The 16399-nt window shown below is 43.1% G+C and overlaps 1 protein-coding gene across 1 annotated transcript in view; it reads left to right on the top strand.

The window, feature by feature from the left end:
- The window catches only part of LOC311136305 (insulin receptor substrate 1-B-like), a gene marked incomplete at both ends in the record, with an annotated part of 64491 nt that overhangs the window by 6366 nt on the left and 41726 nt on the right, over window positions 1–16399 (top strand). The window lies entirely within an intron of this gene.

Here is a 16399-nt window from a genome sequence, read left to right as displayed (position 1 = left end):
CTGAAGTTTAACCATAAACTATGACATGTCTGGTGGTCAGCAGGCTGTACATAGAACCATGCCATGACCAGTGTCAGTGGTCTTCATTACCCGTGGCAGAGATTGTTTTCTGTCAGTGTATGTCAAAGGATTACTCATGAGGCCTGTGTCAGCAGCGTGTACACAGTGTGTTACAGAGCCTCGAGAAAGGAGCCAGATATTTTGTGTTCTTTGATTTTGCTTACGTCAAAGGAAGTCTTATTCTCTTTGTTTCCTTAGTGATGCCAATGAAAGTGTTGTTGTTTTCACTCTGCTCCCCCCCCTCTCTTCTCCTCTCCTCCCTATTGCCCAGTTCTACTGAGCATATTTTCACCATCACAGCCTATTTTCACTCTCTCCTTTTCATTTCCTCCTTGTTGTGAAACCATTTCCTCAACCCCAAGGTGCTTATCCTTCAGTGTGTGATTGAACAGCCCAGTCAGCTCTTGTTTGGTAACAACAATCACTAAGCAGAAAGTGGTTACTCCTCTTAGTGCAATGTCCAATTCCTCAGCCAGCCACACTTAATCTATGTATCTTTGTTTTTGCCCTAAAGCTTTCAGCCATGTCTGATGTGTACCTTGGCTTCCAGTCTGTGAGAAGTGTTGCGCTGCCTGCCAGGCTCAGGGTCGTCTATAGAGAGATTCTCGTAATCACAAGTGGGTGTTCAGTGAGCGAAGCCAATTGATTTGTCTGTTGGTAATGAGCCATTTCAGATGGGTGGAGGTGGAGGGTTCAGGATTGTGGCCAGGTGTTTGTGTTGATGTGTGGGTGGCTTGTTGGCTTTGGGCTTTCATATGGCAAATGATGTAGGATGTTTTGTGTGTGTGTGTGTGTGTGTGTGTTATATAGAAATGGAAGCTAGAGTGTATTTATATGATCCAATGACTGGAGAATTTTGGTTTATCAAAGGGAACAAAAACTGCGTTGCAATGGAGGATGATGCAAGAGGTGATAGATGGATTGACATTGTCTTCTGTCGCCACTCTGGTCAAAGATATACACTCAATGGCCAGTTTATTAGGTACACCCATCTAGAACCGGGTCGGTCCCCACTTTGCCTCCAGAACTGCCTGAATTCTTCGGGGCATTCTACAAGGTGTCAGAAACGTTCCACCAGGATGTTGGTCCATGCTGACTAGATTGCATCACACAGTTGCTGCAGATTAGATGGCGGTGGCCTCCCAAGTGGCGCAGCGGTCTAAGGCACTGCATCGCAGTGCTTGAGGCGTCACTACAGCCCCGGGTTCGATCCCAGGCTGTGTCACAGCCAGCCGTGACCGGGAGACCCATGAGGCGGCGCACAATTGGCACAGTGTCGTTAGTCGTGGATGTTGAAATATTGAGTCTTTATGGTAACATAATGCAGATTCTTTGTTAACAGAATAAATATGAGAGAGAGAATAGAGCTGAGAACTCTTGAGAAGGGAGGTACGGAGGAAGAAGAAGGCCTTGTTCCAGCTCTTTACAACAGTGCTTGTGTTGAGAGTTCCAGCGCTGACTGAGGTCACTATAGAAGCAGTAATGTAACAGTAACAGTGGAGGAGGCAGATGGGGCTGTTGGACAGAACAGAACCACTCCAACCTGAGGTGGATTCATCAGGTCTTTTGTATGTGCTTCCTGTGATGTAGAAGAGTAGTGGGGGACCGTAGGCTACTCATGGTGGTGGAGGCCCAATGCCATGCTTATAAACCTCTTTGAAAACCGATTCTTCAGACTCTACAAATATTTTGTTATTTTCAAAAATGTATAATTATTTGATTTGACCACATTATAAGGTGTCCGCTGTTTTCTGTTGGCTTATATCTAGTGTAGCAGGAGTGGAATGTGTTGTGTTGTTGTTGCCACGACTGAAGCAATGCCCAAGAAAGCCAAGCACCCCTCGTTTTGTGATTGGGCTTAGTGTTTACTCCCCTTTGCCGTCTTGGATCCACTCCTTGTCCCCAAGCTGGTTATTCCCAAGCAGAACCCTGATATCCTTCTGTTCTACTCTCCAGTGATGCCCACAACCGTCTGTGGTGTATTGGAAATGTTCTTATTCAGAATAACCAATCATATTAATTCCAAAGAGGGTTATGGTTTGAATTAACAAGTAGTAATTGGGTTACTCAATCAAATCAATCAAATGTATTTATAAAGCCCTTTTTACATCAGCAGATGTCACAAAGTGCTATACAGAAACCCAGCCTAAAACCCCAAACAGCAAACAATGCAGATGTAGAAGGACGGTGGCTAGGAAAAACTCCCTAGAAAGGCAGGAACCTAGAGAGGTACCAGGCTCTGAGGGGTGGCCAGTCCCCTTCTGGCTGTGCCGGGTGGAGATTATAAGAGTACATGGCCATTTAAGGCCAGATTGTTCTTCAAGATGTTCAAACATTTGTAGATGACCAGCAGGGTCAAATAACAGTCACAGTGGTTGTAGAGGGTGCAACAGGTCAGTGCCTCAGGAGTAAATGTCAGTTGGCTTTTTATAGCCGAGCATCCAGAGGTCGAGACAGCAGGTGCGGTAGAGAGAGAGTGAGTCGAAAACAGCAGGTCCGGGATAAGGTAGCAGGTCAGCGTTCCCTAGCCGCAGGCAGAACAGTTGAAACTGAAGCAGCAGCACGACCAGGTGGACAAGGGACAGCCAGGAGTCATCAGGCCAGGTAGTCCTGAGGCATGATCCTAGGGCTCAGGTCCTCCGGGAGGGGAGGGAGAGAGGGAGAGAGAGAGAATTAGTGGGCGCATACTTAAATTCACACAGGACACCATATAAGACAGGAGAATTACACCAGATATAACAGACTGCCCTCCAAAGAGTGTGATTGGCTAATGAGAGGCAAGGGGGTCACCTGGGAAGGCAGTAGGGTTAATAGTAGGGCTGAAGTAGCAAAGAGTGATGGCTAGCTGTGTTACCTGTGTGAATGTGAAATAAACGTATTCCGTTGTTTTACAATTAGCGAAGTCTTGGAGTCATCAGTAAAGAACCCAGCATCTAAGATGCAACACCATCCACTCAAACACTTCCATGTGAGATCATTAATCACAATGGTCCTATGAAGATGATCTTTTCTTCCTGAATTTTCTGTTGTACTTCATGCAGTTTGTGTGTTAATTGAAACAGCATTGTTTAAGTGATACACTCAGAGATGTAACGCTATTTTAGCTTTCATAACCAGTGCTTTTGTAATGCTGAAAACAAGACAAAAATATCATTATTTGATGCAGCTTTCAAACATGTCACATAATGAAATGGGTGGGGGGAAAGGAGAGGGGGGATTCAGCTCACTCTCAAACAGACTGAAAAGGAGACAGACAAATGAGTCTCCCAGTGGCATTGTTAATGACCTGTGTACAGACAGCGAAGAAGACAAAAAACAAAATCTATTGATTGACATTACAGTTACAGGCGCGTGTGAGACAGTTAGAGACAAAGAAAGAGCTCCTTAGATTTTTTTGGGGCATCTCAACCATTTCCCCATTAGGCTTCTGAGGTGATTGTAAATCCTAGATCTTAGACCTCTCCTTAACGGTATTGTTATGATGTTTGTTAACGCCTATATTTCTTCTTCCTTTCTTTCAGAATGTTAATGATCCATCTTCATGTGGGCATTACTCCTGGGATTGAGCTGCACTGTCCAACGCTCCTCCTTACTAACCATTGTGGGGTTGTTTGGGCAACAATATGTTTCTCACTGGAAGATGAGTAACGGAGGTGAAGACATACCCATCAAATCATCATGAACTATTTGCCATTCTATCCAGTTGTTGCTATCCAATACTAATGTGTGCCAAAAAACTACTGGTTATAACCCCCACAACATGGTTAACTGAGGTTAAAAAAATCTAGCCAGTCAAGAGTGATTACAGCAACTCCAACCAACAACAAGGAACTAATTATATTTTATTTATTTTTCCTTAACATAAACTTTATGGAAATTGTTATAAAAATGTGAAATAGTATAAAGGTACATACAGTGGGGAAAAAAAGTATTTAGTCAGCCACCAATTGTGCAAGTTCTCCCACTTAAAAAGATGAGAGAGGCCTGTAATTTTCATCATAGGTACACGTCAACTATGACAGACAAAATGAGGAAAAAAAATCCAGAAAATCACATTGTAGGATTTTTAATGAATTTATTTGCAAATTATGGTGGAAAATAAGTATTTGGTCAATAACAAAAGTTTCTCAATACTTTGTTATATACCCTTTGTTGGCAATGACACAGGTCAAACGTTTTCTGTAAGTCTTCACAAGGTTTTCACACACTGTTGCTGGTATTTTGGCCCATTCCTCCATGCAGATCTCCTCTAGAGCAGTGATGTTTTGGGGCTGTCGCTGGGCAACACAGACTTTCAACTCCCTCCAAAGTTTTTCAATGGGGTTGAGATCTGGAGACTGACTAGGCCACTCCAGGACCTTGAAATGCTTCTTACGAAGCCACTCCTTCATTGCCCGGGCGGTGTGTTTGGGATCATTGTCATGCTGAAAGACCCAGCCACGTTTCATCTTCAATGCCCTTGCTGATGGAAGGAGGTTTTCACTCAAAATCTCACGATACATGGCCCCATTCATTCTTTCCTTTACACGGATCAGTCGTCCTGGTCCCTTTGCAGAAAAACAGCCCCAAAGCATGATGTTTCCACCCCCATGCTTCACAGTAGGTATGGTGTTCTTTGGATGCAACTCAGCATTCTTTGTCCTCCAAACACGACGAGTTGAGTTTTTACCAAAAAGTTATATTTTGGTTTCATCTGACCATATGACATTCTCCCAATCCTCTTCTGGATCATCCAAATGCACTCTAGCAAACGGACCTGGACATGTACTGGCTTAAGCAGGGGGACACGTCTGGCACTGCAGGATTTGAGTCCCTGGCGGCGTAGTGTGTTACTGATGGTAGGCTTTGTTACTTTGGTCCTAGCTCTCTGCAGGTCATTCACTAGGTCCCCCCGTGTGGTTCTGGGATTTTTGCTCACCGTTCTTGTGATCATTTTGACCCCACGGGGTGAGATCTTGCGTGGAGCCCCAGATCGAGGGAGATTATCAGTGGTCTTGTATGTCTTCCATTTCCTAATAATTGCTCCCACAGTTGATTTCTTCAAACCAAGCTGCTTACCTATTGCAGATTCAGTCTTCCCAGCCTGGTGCAGGTCTACAATTTTGTTTCTGGTGTCCTTTGACAGCTCTTTGGTCTTGGCCATAGTGGAGTTTGGAGTGTGACTGTTTGAGGTTGTGGACAGGTGTCTTTTATACTGATAACAAGTTCAAACAGGTGCCATTAATACAGGTAACGAGTGGAGGACAGAGGAGCCTCTTAAAGAAGAAGTTACAGGTCTGTGAGAGCCAGAAATCTTGCTTGTTTGTAGGTGACCAAATACTTATTTTCCACCATAATTTGTAAATAAATTCATTAAAAGTCCTACAATGTGATTTTCTGGAAAAAAAATTCTCAATTTGTCTGTCATAGTTGACGTGTACCTATGATGAAAATTACAGGCCTCTCTCATCTTTTTAAGTGGGAGAACTTGCACAATTGGTGGCTGACTAAATACTTTTTTTCCCCACTGTACGGAAAAAAATATATAGTATACATATGTTGATGAAAGCCACAAAAATATAGAAATATATATATTATACTTTTTAAAAAGTGCCTGATTTTTTTAGTGTAGCCGTTTTTTCACAGGGAATCTTGAACTGGTCTGTGAGAGGGGAAAATATGTTTGTCTTGAATATAATTGTGTTAAGAATATTGTGTATACTGTATGTTGAAAATGACAGAAAACGTAATATAAAGTTATATAGTAAGAATAATCAAACTGCCTTACTGTGTTTGTGAAAGTACTCAAATAATAGCTTATTTTTACTTTATGCTGTGCCTGATGCTTCAGTCACAATGAAGGCTCTCATTCCCTCACTCTCCTGCCTGAACCCTACCAGCTGGATCTCAGCCAAAGACCAATGCTGTATAAAGACAACCACAACACACACACACTCACACACACACACACTTTAATAGTCATACATGTGGTCCAGCTGAGTAGATGAGGTTGATAGTAGTCACATGTACTGCTGAGATACTAGTGTTTGCCAGAACATTATTACACGAACAGGCTGAGAACGGGATTGGATGTCTATCAATGTGATTAAAGATTCCTGTACGGCATGTGTGCATGTAAGAGCAAGAGAAAGAGCATGATTAGAGTGGAGATGAATATCAATTAATTATGATATTTCCAGACCACATTATGTCCTCCCACAGCCTGTCAATGATCAACAGGGACATTTTTATTTATTTCATAATAATATTCATCCCTCACTCACTTGCTTGTTAAAGGGGCAATCTGCTGTTGCTACATCCATTTTTTGGACTTATAAATTGATGATATGTGCCCATTGATTCTTAAAGAATATAACTTAGAAATGCCTCATGAGCTTAGTTCCTCTGTCGTACCCCATCAGAACCTTAAATATAAGCTTGTTTATCTCCAATGTTTGTAAACAAGGTAAATGTAAGCAAACAAAACATGGTTAATACTATCATTTTGATATCATGGATGGTCAGTCCTTGCATCCGTAGCTCTGTCTATGAATTTGAGAGTGGTTACATTTCTCCAGCCCCATCCCTCAGCTTTTTTTTTTACTGAAACAGGGAAAACTCTTTGATTAAACTACTAAACGCTGCTTTAAGGTTCCCTCCCTCTATATAACCACAGTAAATGATAATCATATCACACACACATCCCATGTAGCCTGGTCCCAGATCTGTTTGTGCTTTCTTTCAGACTCCGAATGACCATAGGAGCTGGCACGATAGTACAAACAGATCAGGCACCAGGCTACGTCATCTGTGTATCCGAAAAGACACTCAAGTGCCTGGCTGCCTGTGTTTTTTGGTGTCCTCACATTCTACCGGTTACCCTCACTCATTCTCACTAGGTCCCCCTTCCCTTATATTTCCCTTCCCCTCCCGTACCAGTTAGATTCTCTTGCAGAAAAACTATGGTGTTTTTGATGTGGTGGTTCAGTTTTATGAAATCCCTTTAGTGATTTGAACATAGCCCACCCATTACTGCCAGTATCTTGTGCTTTAATGCAGTGAAATTTTGTGCCAAAATCCTGTATTACATAGATCAATGGATTACTCATACTTCACTATGGTAGACTTACGCTGTTGTTACTCTTAAGTTTGTCTCACCATACAGGCTAATGGCATTGCTTAATGTGACTTTTATAATATGCCTTTCTTTCTTCTTCCCTTAAAATTATTATTCTTAATTGGGGATTTTCCTTAGTGAGTTTCTCTTACCTCATGTCTAAAGAATCTGAACAGACGTGACAGTTGGTCTTAAGCCCCCCAGGGCTGTCTGAGAAGGGTTCAGGATCTCACCTTAAGTTCCCCACATTTTGGTTCACTTAACCACCGTAGCTATGGAAAAGTCCAATCAAGAGCTTTGTGTTTTACTGGGTATCGTTTTACCTCAAAAAAATGTTATGCTATCTTTTAATGCCTTACTATTTTCTATATTAACTCTCACATGATACAGCAGCTGTATAAAGGCGCTTTGCATTCTAGAATAACCAGAATCCTGTCAAGTCTGAATATTCTTAATTTGGAAAACTGCAGAGACGTGTTCTATGTGGCTGTAGTGTGTTCAGCATAACGCGATACAAAGTGATGTAGAAATTAGACATATATATATATATATATATATATATATATATATATATATACTGAGACCCCTCACCGTATCAAAATACATGCCAGTAGTTGTGGGAAAAGGGTATGATATGTACAATCATGGTAAGGCTTCCTGTTACCAAGGAGAGAGCTGTATACTTATTTCAATGCTATTAATAATACAATGACTGACAATGATGTATAATGTATTGTAAAGAGGAGAAGGAGCAGGATCTATGGGTATGTACATTATTCTTTGTATAAGGGTGTAGGCTTCATGGGAGGGATATGGGCATGGGGTTCATGAAAATGTTATGGAAAAGAGTTCTGTTCAAAACAGAATAATGCTGATGAGTCTTGCCTGTGGTGTAAACAATGTCACTTTCTTTCTTGGAATAACTGAGAAATGAAATAGAAAGAACCAATTTTATTGTGTGTCGTGTGTCTGTTTCCTAGATCTATGACAATGGCAATGTTATTCAGATCGAATTCATTAGAGAAGTCACTAAAGTGGTGCAATGTGTCAACAAACAAACCAGCCAGTCTAGACTGTAATAAGCCATCAGTGAGCCGGCTGAAGGAAGGATAAGCCTGGGGGACAGAGGGGTGCTGGTTGGCTGTATGTGTGTATTATCCTAGTCTTCCTGAACACTGACAGTCACAGTCCTCCCTACTGTATACCACTTCAGAGACTTCTGAATCCTCACAACATACACACTGTTGGTAAGGACTGTGTAAGGGTTGGGATGCACATATACACAGCTTTTGTCTATTTTTATTTGCTAATTGTTTTACTTTTTAACTCTGCATTGCTGGGAAAGGGCTTGTAAGTAAGCATTTCACAGTAAAGTCTACACCTGTTGTATTCGGCGCATGTGACAAATAAAATTGGATTTGATTCGATTTTTTCTTCTTCTCCCAAACCTACAGGATAATAACACTTTATCTGAGTGGAAATTGAAATGTGATTAAGCATCAAATATAAACAGTGAGGAGATTACCTATTAATCATAAACACAGGACTTTGACACGTCTGGTTACTTTAAAATTGAACAAAGAGTGAATCTATTTTATTTTTCTTGTGAACATGGAACATAGGCCTATTATGGACGAAGTTATCCAATAGGAAAAACAAGACGAGGAGAAATACAGTATATATAATATAGCTAATGTTGACGTTTCTGCTTTGAGGCCTTTCTCAATACCAGTCACAAAGTGAAAATGACAACGTTTGTTACTGTTAAACTAATTTGAGTCAATGTCTCAACATTACAGTTATATTTCTGCATAGACCCAATGCATCTGGGATTGGATTAAAATAAACATGTTTATTAGTTTGCAATGATAATATGAATGAAGTGTTGAAATGTAAAACACCCATGTTTCTGCCACATTTTGTGATGCTTCAGCCATCATTTGAATGGTGATGAGAAGCCTAGCAAGCTTATTGTTTTATCCACAGGTCAGTGACTTCTTCTGCACGTAGAGAAAACATGTTTGTAGGCATGTTTTAGTCATGTTTTCTTGTCAATCTTTGCCTCGTTTGCAGACTTTATTGAATCCTTACGAATACATATAGCTCCATCTAGCGTACACTGACGCAAGCAGTTGCCCTGCAAAGCAGGGTAGAATCAAGCCATGAAACTACTCAAAGAAAGCAGGACATTTTGGTCATTAAAACACAAGGACAATTTATATTTTGACACATTTTCTTTACTTTTCTTGAAAATTCAAGGAAAAGCTGATATCCTCCCTGAATGGAATACGTTGGATCTCATTGATTTCCAGTTACATCTTGTGGAGAGGCCTTCCACTCACACACCCACCCTTGACTCTTCCTGTGGTCCAGGCTAATTGAGGGCTGGGTGGGATCACCAGTCAGGAGGGCACATTCATCCCCATATTCAGCATCCTCCTGAGGAGGATCAAACAAAGGTTAGAAAGGAACTTATTAGGAAACATTTTCTTAAAGGCCCAGTGCAGTCAAAAATATGATTTTTATATATATTTCCACACTGTGAGGTTGGTATAATACTGTGAAATCGTAAAAATTATGATAATGCCCTTTTAGTGTAAGAGCTGTTTGAAAAGACCGACTGAAATTTCAGTCTGTTTTGGTGGGATGGAGTTTTGGCCTGCCTGCCAATTAGTTAATAGACCAAAAAGAAAGAGAGTTCCTAACCTTTCTGCCAATAACAGCTAGTTTTCAGTTTTCCCCTCCCCACTCACAGACAAACCTAAAACATTATTGCTTGAGAAGTTGCTCTTTGCTAACAAGCTATTTTTGTTTATTTTTGACAATTTTAATTGAAAACAATCACAGTAAGGTACTACTTAATTGTTACCCAGAAATAATTTGATATTGAGATAAAAACAGCTGTATTGGAACTTTAATGAAAACATGAAATAGAATAACTTATGGAGGATATCTGCTTTTCTTACTTCTCAAACATTTAATGAAATTTGTTGTAAAGCATTGCTTGGAAATATGGTTGAGCTCTTTACCATAAAAGAAGACAGCTGGTGAAATCTCTTTAGTATTCATCATTTGTTTTCATATTACAACGGCACTCAAGCTGATTCATATCTATAGCAGAAGCAAGTAGTGATTCCCTGCAGTAAAGGGCCATGTTTATATTCCCACGGGGGGCCAGTATGAAAAATGTATGCACTCACTAATATAGCAGACACACAGGAAGAGTGGGCCCCATAGCCTGCTAACATACACCAAACCAGATTGTGTGTTTGTGTGTGTGTGTGTGTGTGTGTGTGTGTGTGTGTGCGTGCGTGCGTGCGTGCTTGCGTGTTTGGACTGCCAGTCACAATGTCCCCACCACTGCTCTACCCCTCCATCCCTCCAGCTCCTCCACCCTCCACTTTCACTCCTCCATCCCTGCAGCTCCTCCACCCTCCACTTTCACTCCTCCATCCCTCCAGCTCCTCCACCCTCCACTTTCACTCCTCCATCCCTCCAGCTCCTCCACCCTCCACTTTCACTCCTCCATCCCTGCAGCTGCATCGATTAGCTGACGTTCCAAAACACTCATTAGGTCATTTAGAAAAATCTGCTCAGACTTTCCATATGTGTTAAAGTGATGTCACAATGTCCGATAGCCTTACCCCTTGTCTCGCTAAAGCCACACTACCCTCCCTCTAGCCCCTATTGTCTTGTCTATCAGCCTCACCACTGACTCTTTCTTATTATAAACTGGGTGGTTCGAGCCATGAATGCTGATTGGCTGACAGCAGTGGTATATCAGACCATATACCACGGGTATGACAAAACATTTATTTTTACTGCTCTAATTACATTGGTAACCAGTTTATAATAGCAATAAGGTACCTCGGGGGTTTGTGGTATATGGTCAATATACCACGGCTAAGGGCTGTGTCCAGGCACTCCGCAATGCGTCATGCTTAAGAACAGCCCTTAGTCGTGGTATTTTGGCCATATACATTTTCGTCATTTCGTCATTTAGCAGACGCTCTTATACCACACCCCCTTGTGCCTTATTGCTTAATTATAGGCCTCATTCTGTATCAAAACCCCTATCACTCCATCCTAGCCCTTCCCATCACCACTGTGCTACTGTTAGGTGTGCTACACATTAGGACGCATTGGGGAAGTGATCACACCCACATGACTGTGTCGAGCTGAGGTTGTCATTGATAATATGTGTGGTGTGGGCCTGGATGGAGGTGTTTGTCTGATGTGTGAAAATACAGACACAATATAATGATCACACATGCACGGACCTACGCACACACACTACTGTTTGTGGTTGGGTTGATTAGGCAGCAGCCTGGCCCCATATTGCAACAAGGACCTCATCCACAGATGTGGGGAGGGGGCCCTCTGTGTATGTGTGTTTGTGTTTCTGTGTGTGTGTGTGTCTGTGTGTTTCTATGTCTGTGTGTCTGTGTGTGTGCGTGTGGCAGCCCCGCCAGCTTCCTGACGTGTAAAGGATTAGAAGCAGTCTCTCTGGAGGGGTCATTAGACGCCACTGATTTTCTAACTACCCCTGAGCCCCCCCCCCATCTCCTCATCCCCCTGGGGCCCAGGTGGGGGCTGAGGTAGGGGTCTGGTGAGATGTATGTGGTGGGTAGTCATCTAATATTGACCTTATAGCTCTAAGGTCTGTGTGCTGGAGGTGAAGGCTGAAGTGGTTACAAGAGGTTTGGAGAGGTTTGGAGTGGCAGAGGGGGTTTAGAGGGGTTTGCATGGATGAACAGTCCTTCTTGCACCCGTCAACTCTCACCACCAGGTGGCAGTCACAGAAGCAGGTTGAAGTGTTTTGAAGGTGCATAGGAAGTGACATCTAATTTAGCATCAGTCCTACCAGAAATCACTCCCTGATTAGAAGGCAGATACAAATCTGCAGATCTGCAGCCCTTGCGGACTGGACCTGTGCACCCATGCCTGCTCCCATAGACCTGGTTCAAGTTCAGTATTGCCATCTTTCCCCCATCCTCTCCCTTGTCCTCCCTGCACCAGTCATGTCTCACCACCAGATGGCAGTCACAGACAGAGTTTGGCTAATGAGCAAGTGGACAGGCAGACAGACTCATGCGCATACACACAGTTACAGTGTTTGGCAAAGGGCCATGTTTATATTAGGGACAAGTTATTCTTCTAATTTGCACCCGATGTTCTCCTTAATGAAGACAGAGGAAAAGCCCCGTAGAGAGACAAAGCTGTGCTAGAGCCGAGTCTCAGGACAGAATGTCATAAGAATATGCAGCAATTAAGGCATCAGGGTGTACACACAACACACACACGGCACACACACACATGTTGAGTTGTGAGAGGATCATTTGAACAAAGCCCTTTCCCCATTTCAGATTTTTGAAGCCTGGTGCAGTCTGTCGAAATGTCAATCATTATGACACAATAGTACAATTGAAGGTGTTATTTTCAATTGAGAGGGATATGATTACCTTTTGAATGAATCAATCTGAGTAGAATCAATGTAAAATGGGTCACGTACAGTATGAGAGAGAGTAGTTGTGAGTAAAGCACAAATGTGTGTGTGTGTGTGTGTTTGTGTTTGTGTGTGTGTGTGTGTGTTTGTGTTTGTGTGTGTGTGTGTGTGTGTTTGTGTGTCTATGTGTTTGTGTGTCTGTGTGTTTGTGTGTGCTCCATGTCAGGTTGTGTTCATTAGAACCAGCAAAGTGTAGCCCATCAGTCAGTCCTGGGTCTTTCCTGTACTAATCGTCCTACTGCCATTAGGAAGTGTCCATTAGGCTGCTTTCTCTCCCCTCAACTAACCGCTCCTTGTCTTTACAACACCTCAGAGACTATTTCCTTCTCTCTCTGTTCCTCTCTCTCTTTCCCCTTCCACTCTCTCCTTGATCTTCTCTCTCTCTCTCTCTCTCTCTCTCTCTCTCTCTCTCTCTCTCTTTCTCTCTCTCTCTCTCTCTCTCTCTCTCTTTTCATGGGGTGCCATGTGCAGCTGTCACTCGTAGCTGCAGGGCATTGGAAAGGGGGATTATATGAATTAAAATATGAAATATTAAAGTCTCACTCCTCTGAGTGAAGAAGACTGGGAGCCACTTGTAACATGGTCCCAAAAGAAAGAAGAGCAGAGCAGAGAGAAGAGAGAGAAAGAGAGGGGGATCAGGGGTAGCGATCAGAGGATGGGGTGAGAAAAACACACCCAGGAAGTGTCCCTAAGACAGGTTGATTAGCTTGTATGGAACCTCTCCTCTCCTCCATTCCCTTCCCCTCCACTCCACTCGATTCGACTCCCTTCCCCTCCTCTCCTGTCCTGAGCATCGCCAGCCATATTGGGTTCATTCATAATGATGAACTATCTGGGCTATCGCTGGTGCTTTAAGGCAGTACAGGTGTGTGTGTGTGTGTGTGTCTGTGTGCGTTCATCCGTGTGTGCTTGCGTGTACAGAAGTGAAGAGAGCAAGCCTTTACAGTACAATGTGTCTGTCACTTTGAATACACTGCGGTGGGATCAGTGCAGGTACGCAGTGCTATAGTCGTAAATCCCAGGAGATCACAGACTCTGAGGGACTCTGTGATCCACCAATAACAGGCCATCAAACTGATGACACAAGTGTTACCTGACTCTGGCATTAAAAATGAATGAAATATGAATGATATATTGTACTGTTATACACACAAATGAACGCACGCACACACACACACATGCTTGTTTTACTATCCTTGTCGGGACCAAACAATTAATTCCCATTCAAAATACTGTTCTCCCTAACCCCTAACCCCTAACACTAATCTTAACCTTAACCCTAACCTTAACCCCAAACCCTAACTCTAACATTAAACCTAACCCCTAAGCCTGAAATATCATTTTTCATTGTGGGGACCGGCGAAATGGCCCCACTTTCCTTTTTTTACTATCCTTGTGAGGACTTCTAGATGGTAAACCAAACACACACACACATATGACATTGGGCATATGATACAGAAAATGCCTGGCTAAGAGTTAACACAAGATGGGGCTCGAACAGTGGGGGAACGAGAGAGAGAGAGAGAGAGAGAGAGAGAGAGAGAGAGAGAGAGAGAGAGAGAGAGAGAGAGAGAGAGAGAGAGAGAGAGAGAGAGAGAGAGAGAGAGAGAGAGAGAGAGAGAGAGAGAGAGAGAGAGAGAGAGAGAGAGAGAGAGAGAGAGAGAGAGAGAGAGAGAGAGAGAGAGAGAGAGAGAGAGAGAGAAAGAAAGAAAGAAAGAGAGAGAGAGAGAGAGAGAGAGAGAGAGAGAGAGAGAGAGAGAGAGAGAGGAGAGAGAGAAGAGAAAAGAGAATGAAAGAGTATGAGGGAAAGAGAGATGGGTGATTGACTGTCATGATAACGCAGCAGCTGGGTGGAAATTGAGTGAAAATCTATCAATCAAATTTAATTTATAAAGCCCTTTTTTTTTCTTTTTACATCCAACAACTTCACAGTTACCCTGCCTAGACCCCAAAGAGCAGGCTGAAGCACAGTGGCAAGGAAAACTCCCTAGAAAGATGGAGAATATATTTTCATAGTAGTCGGACTCAAAGGGATAAGATGGACAGGAGAGGCTGTGTTTAGATCCAGTAAGGGGGAGGTCACAGGTGGGGAGGGTGTAGGCGGAGCAGGATCAACGGCACGACCAGCTGGAGTCAGGCACGTCAGGGTGTAGTCAGGCTGTGGTGTCTTTAGCAGTTGCAGTGGAAACAAACAGAGAGAGAGAAAGACAGGGTTAGTGGCAACATGCTGAAGACCACACATCAGATAAAGCAGTCTGAACACCCAGCACATATAAACTATTGCAGCATAAATATTGCAAACAGGGGTGGGTAGAGTCACCTGGGATGGAGCCAATCAGGAAGGGGGGGTAGTTAGGTTTAGGGTTATTGCTAGGGCTAGGGTTGAACTGTGATGTGAACATGACGCTAGGGTTAGATTTAGGGTTATTGCTAGGTCTAGGGTTGAACTGTGATGTGAACATGAAGCTAGGGTTAGGGTTAGGGTTATGGCTAGTGTTAGTGTTGAACAGTGGTATGGACATGGAGCTAAGGTTAGTATCAGGGTTAGGGTTATGGCTAGGGTTAGTGTTGAACAGTAGTGTGGACATGAAGGTAGGGTTAGGATTAGGGTGAACTGTAAATGTTTTTCCAGTAGTGATCATGGTGAGACCATGACGTCTGTGTGAGTCTGAGGGTAGCACAAGTTAGTCAGCCAGTATCTGATGACTGCAACTGGAGACTCCACCTTAAATTCAGGCACAGGCTTAACAGTAGCCCTAAGAAACTGTTTAAAGAAACCTTAAGCCTGAACCAGGGAGTGGTGAACATGCCTTTGTTGATAGATAGACAGCTCTGATCTTGAGTCTAGAATTGTTGGCCTTCTAAAGAAACCAGAGAGCAGGGTCATATCAGGGCTCTGGGCTGTAGAACTAACTGGGCTGGAGCTGAGAGAGGAGAATGCTGATGATGGCAGATGCTTTATTGACCGCTGTTCACCCTGGAGGGGTTAGGTTGTGTAATAACCCACCTACTGGTTTACACACTCAACACTCCACCCCTCTCCAACCCTGTCACACAAACACACACACTCGTGCACACACACACGCACACACGCACATAGGCACACACACACACACATTTATCTGACAAAAGAACATGCCCTGATATCAACCTAAACGCAAAACACTCAGAAATAAACCATCAAGGATATCAAAAACAATTACTTTGCCAGCATATTTGCATAATGTATTGTATTGCATCAAACGGTAGCTAAGCGTATTCCACAGAATAAGGTATGTTACCGCTTTCTCTCAATCTGATGCAGGCAATCTGTTAGTCAAAGGCTGTCTTACTGGCACCAACATCTCACCCCGAGTTTGTGTCTCTCTGTGTGTGTTTGTGTGTGTCTCTGTGTGTGTATGTGTGTGTGTGTGTGTGTGTGTGTGTGTGTATGTCTGTATGTGTGTCCTCTGCTGCTCATCCAGAGAGACCATCCCTCGCTCTACGCTCCCTGCTCGAAGGCCCAAACTCCCCTTTCAGTCCTGCCATCACACACCTGCTGTTGGCAATGGCAACAGATTGTGCTATTTGTCACAGTAAGGACTGTGGCAAAACAATATACTAGTACCCTCTCCTCCCCCTTCATACCGTTTTCAAAGAATGTCAACTAGGGTCTTTTATCAGCATCTGTAGGGTGTAGGAGGTACAGTAAACGTTAAACAGCAGGCAGGCTAGGTGGCTAGATTCTGCAAATCTGG

This window comes from Coregonus lavaretus (assembly GCF_964263955.1).
Source record: "Coregonus lavaretus genome assembly, chromosome: 10".
NCBI classification, from domain to species: Eukaryota; Metazoa; Chordata; class Actinopteri; order Salmoniformes; family Salmonidae; genus Coregonus; species Coregonus lavaretus.
This window is presented reverse-complemented; position numbering and strand designations above follow the sequence as displayed.